General features: G+C 34.1%; 1 protein-coding gene across 8 annotated transcripts in view; it reads left to right on the plus strand.

Annotated features, from left to right (window-relative positions):
- The window catches only part of NCOA3 (nuclear receptor coactivator 3), an 88,454-nt gene that overhangs the window by 47,763 nt on the left and 25,384 nt on the right, over positions 1-15,307 (plus strand). For 6 of the 8 annotated variants that reach the window (XR_012648755.1, XR_012648760.1, XR_012648762.1 and 3 more), the window contains exon 3: positions 8,563-8,642. The gene's annotated coding sequence lies outside the window, so the exon portion shown is untranslated. Of the gene's footprint in view, positions 1-8,562; positions 8,643-9,613; positions 9,816-14,951; positions 15,009-15,307 lie in introns of all 8 variants that reach the window. The other 2 variants (XM_075018811.1, XM_075018822.1) reach the window with 2 other exon arrangements.

Below are 15,307 nucleotides of genomic sequence, written 5' to 3' on the forward strand. Positions count from 1 at the left end.
ATTCCTTTTGTATGTGCTCAGATATGCTATTTGTGTGTAGGAAAAGCAAGCATTTACAGAAACAGGAAACTAATTTGTGCTTTGCATTACATCTCAACTGTCTTGTACCAGCTTCCTTTTATGGTTGGCTACTTTATTTTCCAGTTAAAACTAACATTGTGTTTAAAGTATATTAGCAGGTCATAGTCTTCATCACTTCTGTAGGCTTAGTTTTGCCTGTTGTCTAGTCTTATTTTTTTAAGTGAAGAGCACTCAAAAGGTAAAAAATCCACAGATACGGCATCACTTCTAGTTGTTTACAGGATGCTGTGATTAAATCTAAACATGTTAGCCTAAGTTATTTAAGCTGCTGCTCATTGTTGTTTGTTGTTTTGTAATAACAATACTATTCCCTCAAATATTTGTGCCCTTGAAAATGTTGTGTATTTTAGCTGGCTGCAAATCCATGACACAATGGCCACACAATTTATGACATGCTTTTTTAAGAGGGTAATCAATGCTTCTGTCTAGTACTAGAGGCTTGGTAGTGTGGGATGGTATGTTTTGTAGAACTGGCTTTTGAGTATTTAAGAAGAGGGACAGAAATTACTGTGAGCATGTTTTGGGTAGCTTGTATTCCAGCTCATCTGCTGTGGACCCAGAGCACCACTGGCAAGGCTTATTTCTCTCTATTAATTTATTTGTGTGTAACTCTGCTACTAATACCAAAATCTGTCTTTGAAGCATCATAAAAACTGGAACCAAAATATTTCATTAAGCATTATGTTGTGTTGTTTTCTTGCTATTTGTGCAATGGAACTCTTGAGAGATTGGAGTTTTTCCAAGGTTAATATCAGAAACTAATTTGTTAATTGTGTAACAAATTGTGTTTTTATAAATGCAGAACAAAAGATTGTTGTCTAGACACTAACATAAAAGATTCTTGAAACTGCAGCACTGGATTGCATACTTTGTAGTCCTAATTTTGTGTTGTTCATAAAAGTGAAAAGTTTGCTTTTTAGTAGTCAGAATCAAAGAGGCTCTTTCTATTGATGGCCAGGACACTGCAGTAAATTTTGAAGTTGATGTGATGTATTTAATGTTCAAGAATTTTTGCTTCAGAGTTCTTTATGTTGAGTGTAACAACTTGCCTCACTTGGTCAGTTTGACTGAAAATGGTCTTTTTTGTAGCATCCATACAACAAAAAGTTAGCTTTGTTAGGATTTTGCAGTATCTGCCAGGAGACCCTGTACAAGTACAGAAACAATTCTATTTTACCATTCCCCAGTACTTCCACAAAGGCAAAATATGATCGAGCCATGTAGAAATATTCAGAAGTACCAGGACTGTTCTTTTCAAGTGTTTGCGGTTTCCAGCTGTTGATAAACTTTCGCGCTTCTTCATAATTTGTGATTATTCAAGTGCTAGGAAATGGCAGATGAAGTGAACAAGCTGATAGGCTAAATATATGGTGGGATGATTAATGACAGTGCCGTTTAAGACACAAGCATCAACTAGATCACATCTGATCTCCCAAGATGAACAGTTGCCCAAAGTAGAACCAGGGAAACAAAACTATGATTAGAGTGTTGCAAAAATTCTAGATTGCTTATAGCTTTTAATTGAGAGATTTGTTTTTTAATTGAGAAGCTTGCTTTTTAAATATGCAAATATAAAAAGAATAGTTAGAATGGTTTTTTTTCAGCTGTGCAATTCCAATTAAAAAATATTGTTGCTCTGCAACTTGACACTTGAAAGCATTTACTACTTCACATGAGCACTTTTCTTAAAAGCCAATCTCCATACCTACTGAATTGATGAATACTTTCAATTCACATACAAGATTCAAAGACTAAATTGGAAATACTGGGGATGAACATTCATTGCTAGTAATAGCTCTAGAAAATCCAACGAATTCATCTGTTTTGAATGCTTTTCTGAGTATTGTAGAATCTCAAAAGCTGGCATCTACTTGGTAGAGACCACATGTCAGAAACTCAGTGTGTACAGTAAATGTTTCATTCTGTCAAAACCAGTCAGTTTTTCCCCTTGTCTGAAGGCATTTTGGTATTGTTAGAGATTTTGATCCAAATGTAAAATGACTTCTGTCTCTAAATTTAAGCTTGCAATGGACAGGCTTTTACAAGGAAATTGCTGATATTTTGCCCAATTTTTAACTGCTGCTTTGGAAAACTCTGATTTTGAGCTGTTCTCATTCTAAATGTGTTTTATATAAAACTGTGATCTATGTAAAATGAGTAAGATTTTGGCATGGTAGGGTGTGCTTCAATTATAACAATGCCATAGCACTAAATGAGTTGATGCTAATTGTAATACTATGGTTGTGTTTAAGTTGTCTCTCTAGAAATCCAGCAAGTAGTCTTTGCTTCCATGAGCCACTGGCAGGTTAGAGTGGCAGAACAAAAAAATTGCATACATATAATACATAAAAATTTATGTGAACCCATTCAGAGTCTCAGGAAGGAGAATGGACTTGTTGATGGTACATTTAGAGCTTCAGTAAAGGAAATGAACTTGTTGATGCCTTGGAGAGGGATCACGTATATTTAGTGAAACAAACTCAGTTTAGTTGATTACATTTCCTGTTTTCACCAAGAACTTAGTAAGTACTCTCTGCTTTTGAAGTGTCAGTGTATAGCTACCTCAAAGAAAATGATAGTTGTTGCTACTGAAAACTTGCAGATTGAATTCTTACTATATTGAAACTATGTTTGGGAAGTTGCTTCCTCCCTTTTAATGGAGAACTAATTCCTTAGTCATTGTTAAATTAAGGTAAAAGCTTTTGTATGTTTATCAGATCACAGAGGAAAAGGTCTCTGTCACACTGTTATCTTACAGGAGCTACTGTATTCTGCTAAAAACCCCCCACCAAACCCCACCCATATTTATGTGTGATTTTGTTCCTAAAAAATACAGTTCTCCCAATTATGTAAATTGTGCCATGAATCCCATCTAATATCTACTAGTAGATAGTGTTTTGTATTTGCATTTGATATGATCGTTGCTTAGTTTCTGGCAATCATGCCTTTGCATTGGACTTTTTCTTTATAGTGGCAATGATTAAGTTTGTAATGAAAAGGTAATCATGTTATTGTAATGTGTAGTAGTCAAAGTTGTGTAAGAATTGAAGTCATATATTGATAAGGCATGAAAATAAGCTTTCATCAGGTAATTTAATATATCCACTTAAAAACAAAACATAAAAAGTAGAAGTGATTAAAAATAAATAAATAAATAATGTTTTCAGATTTATATGGTCAAACTGATAGTTTCATCTTCTAAGGCTCTTAGTTGATGTCCTTTTCTAATTTAGAGAGATTTTGTACTTTGGACTAATCTTGAAATAATTTAGGATTATGTAATTCAATATTATGTGAATTTTTTCAAATTTAATTCCTAATTAAACTGACATTGCAATATGTAGAGATGCATTGATACAGCTTGCATTCTTCTTACTAACCTGTGGATTATGTCATGTGTCAAATGGCATGGAGTCACTTATGAATTACGTGTATATAGAGCTGGAAAGTAATTCTGCAATACTGTTATGTTGGTATTCTGTTGTGAGCTCTGTCAAGGGTATTTTATCTTGTAAATGGAACACTTTTAATATAAATTTCCTATTTTTTTAGAATTTTATTGCTGTTAGTAATAGTAGAGAGGTTTGTACACTGGTCACAGTAAAATCTCTTTCCATAGTACCCACTGTTTTTGACAAGGATGATGGGAAGAAGTGTTTTCCACTTTTAGATCTTCATTAAATATTAATATAAAACCTAAGCAGACCATGTGTATTTCAGCCAGCTACTGACTTGCCTGAGTTTCTTCTGCTGTTAAAGTGTCTGGATGTATAGAAAAGAATGGTGATGTTCTGTGGTTTCTTACCAGGTAAGTAGTTACCAAGTCCCATTATAGTAGCCCAGACATCACATCCTGTTCCTTTCTTTGTGGTATTTGAGCTAGGGATTTTTTCTTTCTCTATATATTTATTAAATTTTTAATTTATTTTTTTTTTAATAACTGTTTACTAACTCTTCCAGATACAAGTCTGTAAGGGCTTACCTATCTTAAAAACATTCTAAAAACATTAAAACTGGTGCCATCAGCTGTATTGAAAGCCCGGATTACCTCTTCCAGTATAGTGGCTCGAAAATTAGTCAAGATTAAAGGCCACCTCCAATATTTTTTGCCCTGTTGTGTTAAGCATACCAATTCCTGTTAGCAGTGTCATGCAAGTAGGTGGTGTGGCTGCATCATGCCCAATTGCCTTTTACTTATAAGAGCTATATCCTGACAAACACATCTAGCCAAATAAGTTCAGTACCTTTTCACATCCGGGTTATGAGGGCAGCAGTTGTTCTGAGTCTGTAATGTGGCTCACATGTCTTTGGACCTGTGATGAGGTGCAGTAACCACTTTACTACAGAGCTTTGTGCAAAAGTTGACAGGTGAGAAATCTTTACAAGTGTTCGGCAGTGTATGGTGAAGGATAAAGGCATAAGGATAAAGACTAGTCTATTTTATAACAGTGAGTTTCTCTTTCATACATTTTGTTTGTTGTAACAGGGTCCTATATCTATTGCTGTGACTAGCAAACAGGGATGTATAGGAAACAAATTAACAAGTAATGACATTCCAAAAATAGAGCACGCATTATTTATCAGAGGAACAGGAGACACGCTCAGTGTTCCACTTTTGACCATCCTTTAACTGAAAGTGTCCTGTCATTTTAATACATGCAAAGTGAACAAGGCTCAAGTTAATTGTCATGTCTGAAAAATAGCTGAGGAGTGCGTAGTGCTTACTAAACATTGCAGGGGAATTGGTAAATGAAACCTGACAAGGCCTGAAAAATTATAGTCTCCCTAAGACGGAATGTATAATATAAAAAGGATGTGTGCTGAGTTAAGATTATTTAACATGTTGCAACAAGGTGTGCTTCACTGGCTACCAGATTATAGATGGCAACTTTTTTTTTTTTTTTTTTTTAACTGACAGCCCTGATTCAGTGAAGTCTCTAAGTCATTTATTATCTATTAAATGATCTTTTTGGCTGAGGGGGTGGGGGAAAAAAGGAAAGAGTGGAAAATGATCAAATGCGTATGTTTTGGAATAGTATTTTATTAGTTACTGTACTGATGGAAGTGCTAGATTAGGATAATGATGTATCAATACAATTTACAATATAATTTGCTGTTTAGCTTCATAACGTAAGTCTAGCTGCTTTAATGTTAAAATATAAGACTTTTTAGTAGTACTAAAACCTACTCTTTTTAGTAAAGAGTAGTTACAGTACACCAAAACCTCTTTATTAGCTCAGTGTACTTGAGTCTCATTATCTGTTTCAGTAGTTTGTTACATTATACTTTCAGATTCACAAAGGTGTAGTTAAGGTTCAGTGGCAATTTCATCTGCTGCGTTTTTCCCCTCCCCCAGAGCTTTAAAAATGTTGGGTTTATGCACTGCAGTTTGAAGTGTAGTGTATTGTATTTAATTTCTTTTTTTAAATGGGCACATTATTTATCTCTAAAACATTTAAGGAGGATTACAGATACAATCCTTTTTAATGTCTTTTTTCAAAAAGTGACCACTGCGTTTACCATATCTGGCACATTTGACCATGAATATATATGTATATTTTTAACCTTAAAAACAGTGTAGCTTTAGCTCTCTGTCTTATTGCCTGTGCCACAGGCAACAATATAGCTTGTCACTTAGCTATCCCATCCAAATGCTAATGTAATCTTCTTTCTTTTATGTGTTTTAAAAATTGGATCCAAAACTGGATTGTATGTACACTTAAATTTGGTAGCCAGGCTATGCTGGATGCCCAGGTTTTTTATGCTGTAAACTGAGTATCTCTGTAGCTCATCCTGAAAGTAGGGAAATCAGTTGAAGGTCACTATGTTGAGCTCATTGACATCAAAAGATGCCGAATGATGTTTTTGTGTGAGCACTCTTGTTTTTTGGTTGAGCAGTTTTTAGACAGGAAATATTATGCTCACGTGTTGAAAGTGGTACTGGTGTGGTGAGAGCTGGTGGAGAAGCTGACTGCACAGCCCCAAATGCCAGGCTTTTTAGAACAATACTGTCTCTGAGACTGGCAATTGCGTAGTGCACAAGTGTGCTTTGATACAGGCACTCTAATAACCTAAACTAATTAATGTGAAGCAGAACAGAAACCAATGTTGAAATAAAATACATTTTTGTATTTAAAAAGTTAAGAAGTTGGCTATTATCTCTGTACTCAGAAGAGGAAGCATGTAGGTTCACAGTAGGGATACAGAGTTGAATGGTCAACTTTCAATATGTAAAAGTTCGGGCTCTCATTAGCAGGAAAAGACCAAGTATTATTGAAAAAGAGGGACGTATTTTATTTTTTCATGTAAATGTCGTAGATGATAACAATGTAATGACTTATTAGATTATAGAATTTTCATGTCCTGCTTTATTTATAGTGATAGTGACTTGAGGTCTAATTTACTTTTGATATATGGCAAAATGTTACTGTAGCATATTTGGTGTTAACTTTTTGTTTGGTTTACTGGGTAGGGTTTTCACCCGTACTTCAGGTTGTGTTAATTTCATCCTGATTAGTAGAACAGCATTTAGAATATCTGTCTAGGTTGCCCCGCCAGTTGACTGTTCTCACAGGATGGTCCTCTGCAGTGTTTGGCCAGACCAAATTAGTGCAAATGCTACTCTAGATGCTTTTCTAACCCTTCAAGAGCCTTCAGATTATTCAGAAGGTTATTTTTTACTTAATTTACTGCAGTACTTCTTTGAGAAGTTGTATTCCATCTTCTGTTTAAACAGCTCAGATATTGACATCCATGGAATGAATATTTACTTGAGAGGAATATAGAAGGAATATTCTCAAACTAATTTACATAATGTCAAGATTTTTGTGTGGTCTTCAGCTTCGTTTTCAGGGTTCTTCTCTTCTCCCTTGCACTGCCAGTCATACAGAATCCTTTTGATACTTGTGGGTATTGAATCTTCCACCTTCAAGTGATTTTGTGCTGTTCATTTCTCCTGCATAGGTCAGCTTCTCAGTGAGACTGTTGTTTGTGATTCTGTTGAACTGCTTCTGTTCTTGCACAGGTGTATATCAAGCTGTTGTAGAAATTTAAGGAAAAAAACCCTGCACATCAATCTGAACAGTGAATGTAATTTATGCTACCTTTTTGTTTCATAAATTCTGTCCAGTGGAGACATCAGAAAATAGCCCTTGTTGGGTATAAGACCATCCCAGGGAAGCTAGATAGCAAGCTATCACTGTGTGTAGTATAGGTCAGGTCTAGCATTTTTACAGAAATGAACAGCTGAAGGATTTAATTTTCCATGATGTCCAAATGTTTCTGATACTGCATCTTAAGATTTCTTAGATTTTTCTTCTTTTTTTTTTTTTTTTTTTTGTGGTTTTATTCTGGTTTCCATGATTAGCAGAGGTTGATTTAGCATAAAATGGTGTTATAGAAGTCTTTAATTAGGAGACAATATACTCGTGATGCTTACTCTTACGTGACCACATTGTCAATCAACCTTCTAATTGGTAATTCCAGTTCATATAAATAAAGCTACAATCAGTATTGTCAAAGGGATGGTTAAAACAGCAGATGAATGCACATGCAACCAGTTGATATGAAAAGCTTTAGTTTAATTTCTTAAGAAATGAGCTACTTGAATAAAACTCCTTTACCTGCCTGCTAATGATTACCTATTAAGTAGTCTGGGTAGAAGTATCAATTTTGAAACTCTTGATTTTGGATAGGACTATGGTGTGCACTTACATGTGAATGTCTCATAAATATTTCCCAAGAGCAATTTATTTTTCTAATTAGCTTGAACAGCCTCTGCTTTACGTAGCGCTTTAAGCAGTTTTCAGTAAATCAATTCAATCACACAGCTGTTGTTTAAAACTTTTCCTAAGTTACTGTAATTCTCTGTAGAGACCCAGAATCTCGCTAATTAGTACACTTAATCATACCTTGTACAAAATGCATGAATATATGGATTTAATCATTCCTAGAATTTCATAGAAAAACAGAATAACAGAAACCTGAGTGTTCATAGCTCTGAAAACAGTTTGCTATTCTCATTTAATAGTTATGTACCAAGCAGTGTGTACAGGCTGACGTAGAGTGGCTACACACTTAATTTTTACTTGCCAGTCATAACTTTACAAAATAATTTAATTGGGGCTGCAGCTTTTTATATTAAGGTTTAAAAGTTACTAAGATCAAACATCTACAACAGTTTCATTATTTCTTCCAAAGTAAAAAAACCCCAAACATTTAAAACAAATATGTTTAGTTCTTATGTGAAATGAAATCTAGCTTACTGGGTGGCATTTGTGATGTTAAGATTCAGACTTTTGAACTGTTTAGCATATAGCAGAGATGGCAGTTAGTTACAGTTATTGTAAGTGAGTTTTAAACTCATTTAACATTAAAATATTTCAATATTGAGTGTTTACTTTTTTGGTAAGATTATTAATATTAGATGAAAAAATCGAAAAGCAAGCACTTATTTAAAGTACAGCCTTTTTTGTTTTTCAGGATGTGACTTAAAATGACTTCTGATTCTGACTGAAGGTCCTCTGAAAAATATGCTGTGCTTGAATGTTTGCTAAGTACAAGTAAGTGACTGATTTCATATTGGGACTATATGTACCTGAATAGTTAACTGCCTTACCATTTTTAAAGCTACAATTTACAAATTGTCCATGTAAATATATAAGAAGCATGTTCTTAAAAAGAAGAAAAGGCGGGGGAGGAAAGAAAGAAGAAGAAAAAACCCTTACTTCACTACTGCCACAAAGTGAGTTTTCCCGTTTGGTTTCTTGTGAATTCTTATCTATGTAAATAGGAGTATCAGTTGTTTCTGTGGTCAGTCTTATAACAAAAGAATGTTTGCATAGTTTCAAGAATATTTTGAACCAGAAGTTTCACTGGAAAGCTATCATACTTTTTATATATATGTATTTGAGGGAAATATAAGTTTGAAATTACAAATTTTCACTAAGAATATGGAGCTGCTGAATGGAATGTCCTCTAGTTTTATTTATAACAAATAAGATTTAAATATTTGGGGCTTTGCTTAGCATAAATCAGTTTATTACAATTTGCATCTTAAAAACTGTGTGACTTATGTCTTGGTTTTTATGAAAGGAGGATTATATTTAATATTTTAACATTATATACAATTTAAAAAATTGCAGACCATTTTCATGATTCATTGAAAAGGACTGGTTTGATTTAGTTCTTCTTAATTGGATTATTCTGGGGAATGCTAAAAGCCAATTTATACTTTTTCCCAAGTGAATTTTTCAAACAAGAAATCAAGTCAGACAGAAAAACTTCCAAGCTTGCAAGATATCATGAGTACATATATTTTGAATAGGAAAAAGTTGATGGTTTCACAGACCAAAGAAGAGTTTAAAATGTTTTTATGCAAATACTATGATTTTTTAAATTAGTTTGGATATGTTTTAAATTAGTATTGTATAGTTGTGCTTTGTGGGTTTTGTTTTTGTGTGTGTGTGGCCAACTATTTCAGCTAAACAAATACAAAAACTAAATCTGAAGCATCTAATTGTTTATATTTTAGGGCCCCTGTTAGGACAAAACCTTCCCAGTTGCTGTGTCCTATTTGGTGAATAGGTCTTTCATCTACAACTATTGAGAACATGGACATGAGGAAGTAATGCCTGAGTTGGAGAAGGAAGTCAGTGCATTGAAAGACAAACTAGCAGAACGCAATCTAATAGATGTTGTTAAGTTAGTAGTTTTCCAATTTGTGCGAGGGTGAGGTGAGTAAGTGCAGGGAAGAAACTATCAAGCTGAAAACTTTCTGCTTACTGTGCTTAGTACTTCTTGATGTCCTTTTGACTTGAATGCTCTCTAGGAAATGGCTTTAGGAACTTTCCCGATTTCAAACATACTGTATTGTTGACATATGTATCCTTTTCTTGGTAGTCCAGGACAGAATTTTAGAAGATAATATTTTTGTTTTTTTAGCCTGTCAAACTACTGAAACCCTGGCACGTTGAAAAATGCTAGTCCTAAATGCTGATGATTTATTTAAATTTTATGTTTTTGTTTGGAAGGCTGTACATATATTGTTGCAATGAATGGATTAATAATTACTAGAACTTGTTTTACCTGTCACATGCAAAAATCAGTACCTTTTTAACAATCCATCTGTGGTTTTCACTGAGAAATGAATCAACCTGACATGTGAAAAGTGTATAGTACATTGCAAAGGATGTAGACATATGTACCTTATTAATAAGGACAAAAGTTTTTTCAATGCACTCACTGATGAACAAAAAGGTCTTTGTTATTTTTTGTTTTCTTGCTTCCCCTTTTTGATAAGTGAGAAAAATTTTGGAAAATTTAGGAAATTATCTGAAAAGTTATATCAATAGTAATGCAGAAACTAGTATTTAGTATTTGCAAATCATCATGAAAGTTTGGAACTTTTTCTCCAAGTATTGCTGCCTCTGGTTCCACTCCACTGGTGGCGTTAGGAACGTCAGTGTATAGTGGTTTGGTACTGCTACAACTGATGGAATTAAACAATGTCTTGCTTTGAAGACTTTGAACCATCTCTTACATCATCTTGGTTTTTCTCAAATTTGCTTTAACTATAAACTTCGGAGGGCTCTGGACATATTTACTTCCATTCCCTATTTCATACAAATGTATACCTTTCTAAATTATTTGGCAAGAGCTAGGGCTTTGTTTTTCCAAATAACTTTTGGAAAATCATATTGGACAGAATAAAGGGTGGCTTTTTGTCATCTGTTTTCAATAGCTAAATGGAGCATAGCATGAAATGCTTTTATTTTATAAAATGTTTGATGAAAATGACAAAGTATTCCAATACAGTGGAGTAACATGGGCAGTTTAATTTAGAAATTAAAATTAGCTGCTGGTGCTGATGACATCAGACTAGAAAACATTTAAATATTATTATATACATAGGAATTATCATTCATTAAGTACCTGGCTTTAAAATTTGGCAGTCACAAGAAATTTTCGCTATAAATTATATAAACTAGGAACAGATAAATTTTAGAAAAATATAGTTATATATCACTGGGTAGAAGTTATACTCAGCATTTCTTCATCCTTATATGCAGTCAATCTAATGTAGCTTCTTGCATTTTAAGCAAATACTTGCATACACATTTCATTAAAAAGTGCATTATAGTATGTATTGATAGCTCAAGTTCATAATACAGTCCCCCTGTTAGTTATCCTTCTATGCAGTAGGTTTGCCGTCTACTTTTTGAGCTTATACATGCAAGCAGCTTTGAAGAAAAATAGCAGAACAATTGTCAGATTTTTCATGGAAGAGGTTGCTGTCATATCTGTATTTCCAGTATTCTGAGTAAAAATAATATTCTATGACAAAAGATTATCATTCCTGTGGTTTGGGTAATTTATACTTATCTAAAATTTAACATAGTTTCTTATATTTGCCTGGCTTTATATAGTAACTGAGCTATTCATCGAGTCAAATTAAGCTAGCTTTTAGATTTATTTTAATTACACAAATAATAGAAAGAAGTTCACTGTGTAATTCTTTTCTTTAAAAAATGCTTCACTTAGGTTGGTAATATTGTGCAGTGTAACTAGCAGAGGAGTCTTTCTAGCCAGCGTTATAGGATCAGGAGCCAGAAATAATGCTATTGCCTGTTAGCTCTGAGAGTAAGTTTACAAAGATGGCTGTGTTAAACATTTTAGCTTTTAGTAGTAAAAATGCATAAAAGTTTTAACTTTTGAAAGCTGTGTTTTGGAGTTGTCTTTTGAAATAATGATTAACTTCAAGAAGATTCCCTAAAACCCCCCGAATGTATTTCTTTTTGGGAAAACTTTTCAGCTCCTTAGAAATTACAGGTTCATATTCAATGAATAAATATAACACCTGGTACTTTTTAAGTGGTGATTTCTTTCATTATTAACTCACTGAGTAATAGCTTCTTTTGTGAATAATTCCTATAGCAGGGAAATTAGTTTGACTTAACAATTTGTACTGTAAATCCATCTGTATTGGGAAGCAGCTTCTGTAATTTGCTTAGCTAAGCAGTTACAGAGTTGTTCTAGGCATTACATGCCTTCTCAGCTTGTAATGATACTCTTAGGGAAAGGAAAATACATGTGCAGGAACTCTGCAGCTTCAGGCCTGAATAAACTACCACAAGCTACTTGGGTGTAATAGTAGGGAAACAGCCTACATGAATTACCTAATTTTTCCTTCCTTCTCCAAGCTGCTATATTTAGGCACTGAAACGTTTTTTGAAAGAGAAGAAGGGTTGTATTCTCTGATATGTATCATGTTTCAAATGCTGTAATCATGTAATAATTTTTGGGTTTGTATTTAATCATATTGTGAGTTGTCAGTACAGGTAGATGTTAAACCAGAAGTGTCGTTTTCATTCTAATTCATTCAATGCAACCCTGTTACCTGCAAAATTATGTTCTGGTGAAATGTCTGTCCTAGCTCGTATTTTCAACTGTTTAATGTATTCTAAATCTTTCCTCCTCTTAAATAGAATTTACTCTTGGCTTCTGACATACTTGCTGTGCCCACACCCTTCCTGAGCTATCCTTAAGTCTTATATTTTAGGCTCTTCCTTTCTCTTTCCGCAGTAGCTCTTAACCCTGCAGCTCTATACTCTGCCTGTGAATGCAGTTACAGGGAGGGAAGCTCCAATCCTGGAGTGTGTGCGTGTGTCACCTACAGAATGACTCTCAGGATTCAGCGTTAGCTGTGAGGTCTGTAGGCATAAGACCTTATGAGTCAAATGCTCTACTGAGCATCAGCTTCAGATAATCAACTGCTTTTTGCATGATCATAGCCTGTTTCTATAATCTGTTTTTGAAACTACTTGTTCAGATGAGTAGTTTTTCATTCAGCTGCTTAATTGAAGAAAATATTATCTCTGCGGTTGTTCAGTGCTATACTGTCATCTCGTGGTGTAACAGTATATTTTTCTTGAACTTCACTTAACGTGGGCCATTATAAATGTATTTGAGAGGTTTTTGCCCTGGAGGAATATAGATTGAATAAAAGTCTTCAGGCTTGCTCTTCCATCTTTCTGTATATTGGGCTTTGTCTTATTCGTCTCAGTTTTATATCAAATATTTAGATGTAAAACCAACTTCTTATATGTGCAGTCCATGACCATAGTTACAGTTAGGCATTTTTTGTAATTGTTTATTTCAAATGCAAGATTATGTTTTACTGTTATTTTTAATTTATTGTAAAGTACAAAGTATATTATCTTTCCTTTCCTAATGCCTATCAATTGGGATGAGGATTGGTTATGAACACAACTTTGTTAAGCATTGTAACATTTGCTTAATTGCAAAGAGAACTTGTTCTTTAAAGAGATGCCATTGTACTTCTGAGCTTTGTACACGTGCCAGAGTAATCCAGTGTCTGCTCCTCAGTGCAGCCAGCAGTCCTGTCCTGTCTAGGTTTCAAAGGTTTGTACTTGTGTAAGAATGTCCTTTTAAATTCTCCACCCATAGCTAATATCCTGCAACAACAGTATCAGCTATTGCAAGCAACTCCCATACTGCTTCATGCAAATATGTTCTTGTGTGTCTTTGCCCTTTCAGTTTAGACTTTAGAAAGAACTAAAGTAGTAGTATTTTTTTTTTGCTACAAAAAGCCAGTAAGCAAAAAATCCAATCAGTCAAGGTTAGTACATCAGAAATAATACACACACTTTTTTTTCTTTAGATATCTTGTCCTAGAAGCAGTTAGTTGACTAGGTGCCTTTCTAACGGGTTGGTTTTCTTTGCTGCAAGCGTGCACTGCTGGTTTGTGTTTAACTAATTTCTTGTTCACAAGGGTGCCCAGATCCTGTTCTGCAGAGATGCTTCAAATCAGTTGGCTACCAGCTCCTGATACCTTAACATAAACTTCATTTAGATGAAAGCATGTCTATCAGTTCCTTGTCCTTGTGATATGTGATCACTGACTCCTAGAGATTTGGTCATCCTAAGCCAGTTTTTTTAATAACTGTAGTAATGGTGGGTTTTGCTTGTGGAGATCCTCAAAGAACTTTTTTTCCTGAAAGTTTTATTAGTGCCTGGGTTATATGTTATGGAAAGTTTCTCTCCAACTAACAAGTATAACTGTCTTACCTAAATAAATGTTTAAGACAAGTTACTGCTCTTGCTATATGTGGTAAAGATCTGCAGCCTGAACTAGATTGCAGTAAGTTAAATTCACATTTAATTTAGGAATTTCTGTAAAAAGGATAAAATAATGCTAAACTTCTAACTGCCCAGTTGTGTCTTGTTGTCATTGTGGTACAAAAACCCAAATACAAATTATTAGATTATTTTATAGTTCTAATTATGTTCTAAAATACTCTGGCTAGGTAAATAGCATAGATCCCTTTAAAAGTTTTTTTTCCTCCCTCAGCATGTGATTTATTATAGCATAGCAGGATCTGGTATAGGTGTCTTCTCTCCTCTGTGACTGTTTTCCTTTTTCCTCTTGGGAATGAGGGGAGATGAGTGTCATGGATATATAAGGTGCCAGGCTTGATTAATATAACTAGACTTCAACAAAAGCAACGTATTATTTTATTGAGTTATGGCCCAATCTTTGCAGCAGAAGCAAGAGAGTTGAAAGAGTTCTGAAGTCTTTGCTTGCCTTGTCCTCAAAGTTTTAGAAAACTGTAGTCATTTTAGGAGGTTTAGCAAGCGACATGAAATTAAGACTATAGTAACCTGCTGATTTAGAGATGGTAATAGTAATCTGTTGGCTTTATACTGAGCCACGTGTGAAACTCTCATTTAAGCCCACTGATTTACTCCTAAGGATGACAATTATTTGTGGCTGCGGTGGTTAGATTACATGAAGAGAAGAAAGGAGCATACAGAAAAGGAAATTTTATTCAACATTTCTGGATTTTCAGTGTTCTGATCACCTGTTCTTCAGTGCCTCAGAGTATCGCTTGCCTTTTTCTTTAATGGTATCTAACTTTATCTTTAGTATTTAACTACATTTTGGCATAACATGTTAATTTGCCACTTTCTTTTCACGTTATCTAAACATACATTAAACAACATATAATGAGAATCTTTTTATTTTCAGACAAATTGGAGCTATACAGTGGCCCCAGTACTATGGTGCAAAATTTTAAACATATCTGAATCAAAATAAATGCATTTTTTACATTTATATTTGCTTACATTGATATAAAGCTTTGTAAACCTCTGTTTTGGCAAAATAAAAAATTGATTTTTAAAAAAATGGTAACCAAATATTATG

This window comes from Buteo buteo, chromosome 2 (genome assembly GCF_964188355.1).
Source record: "Buteo buteo chromosome 2, bButBut1.hap1.1, whole genome shotgun sequence".
In the NCBI taxonomy this organism is placed as follows: Eukaryota; Metazoa; Chordata; class Aves; order Accipitriformes; family Accipitridae; genus Buteo; species Buteo buteo.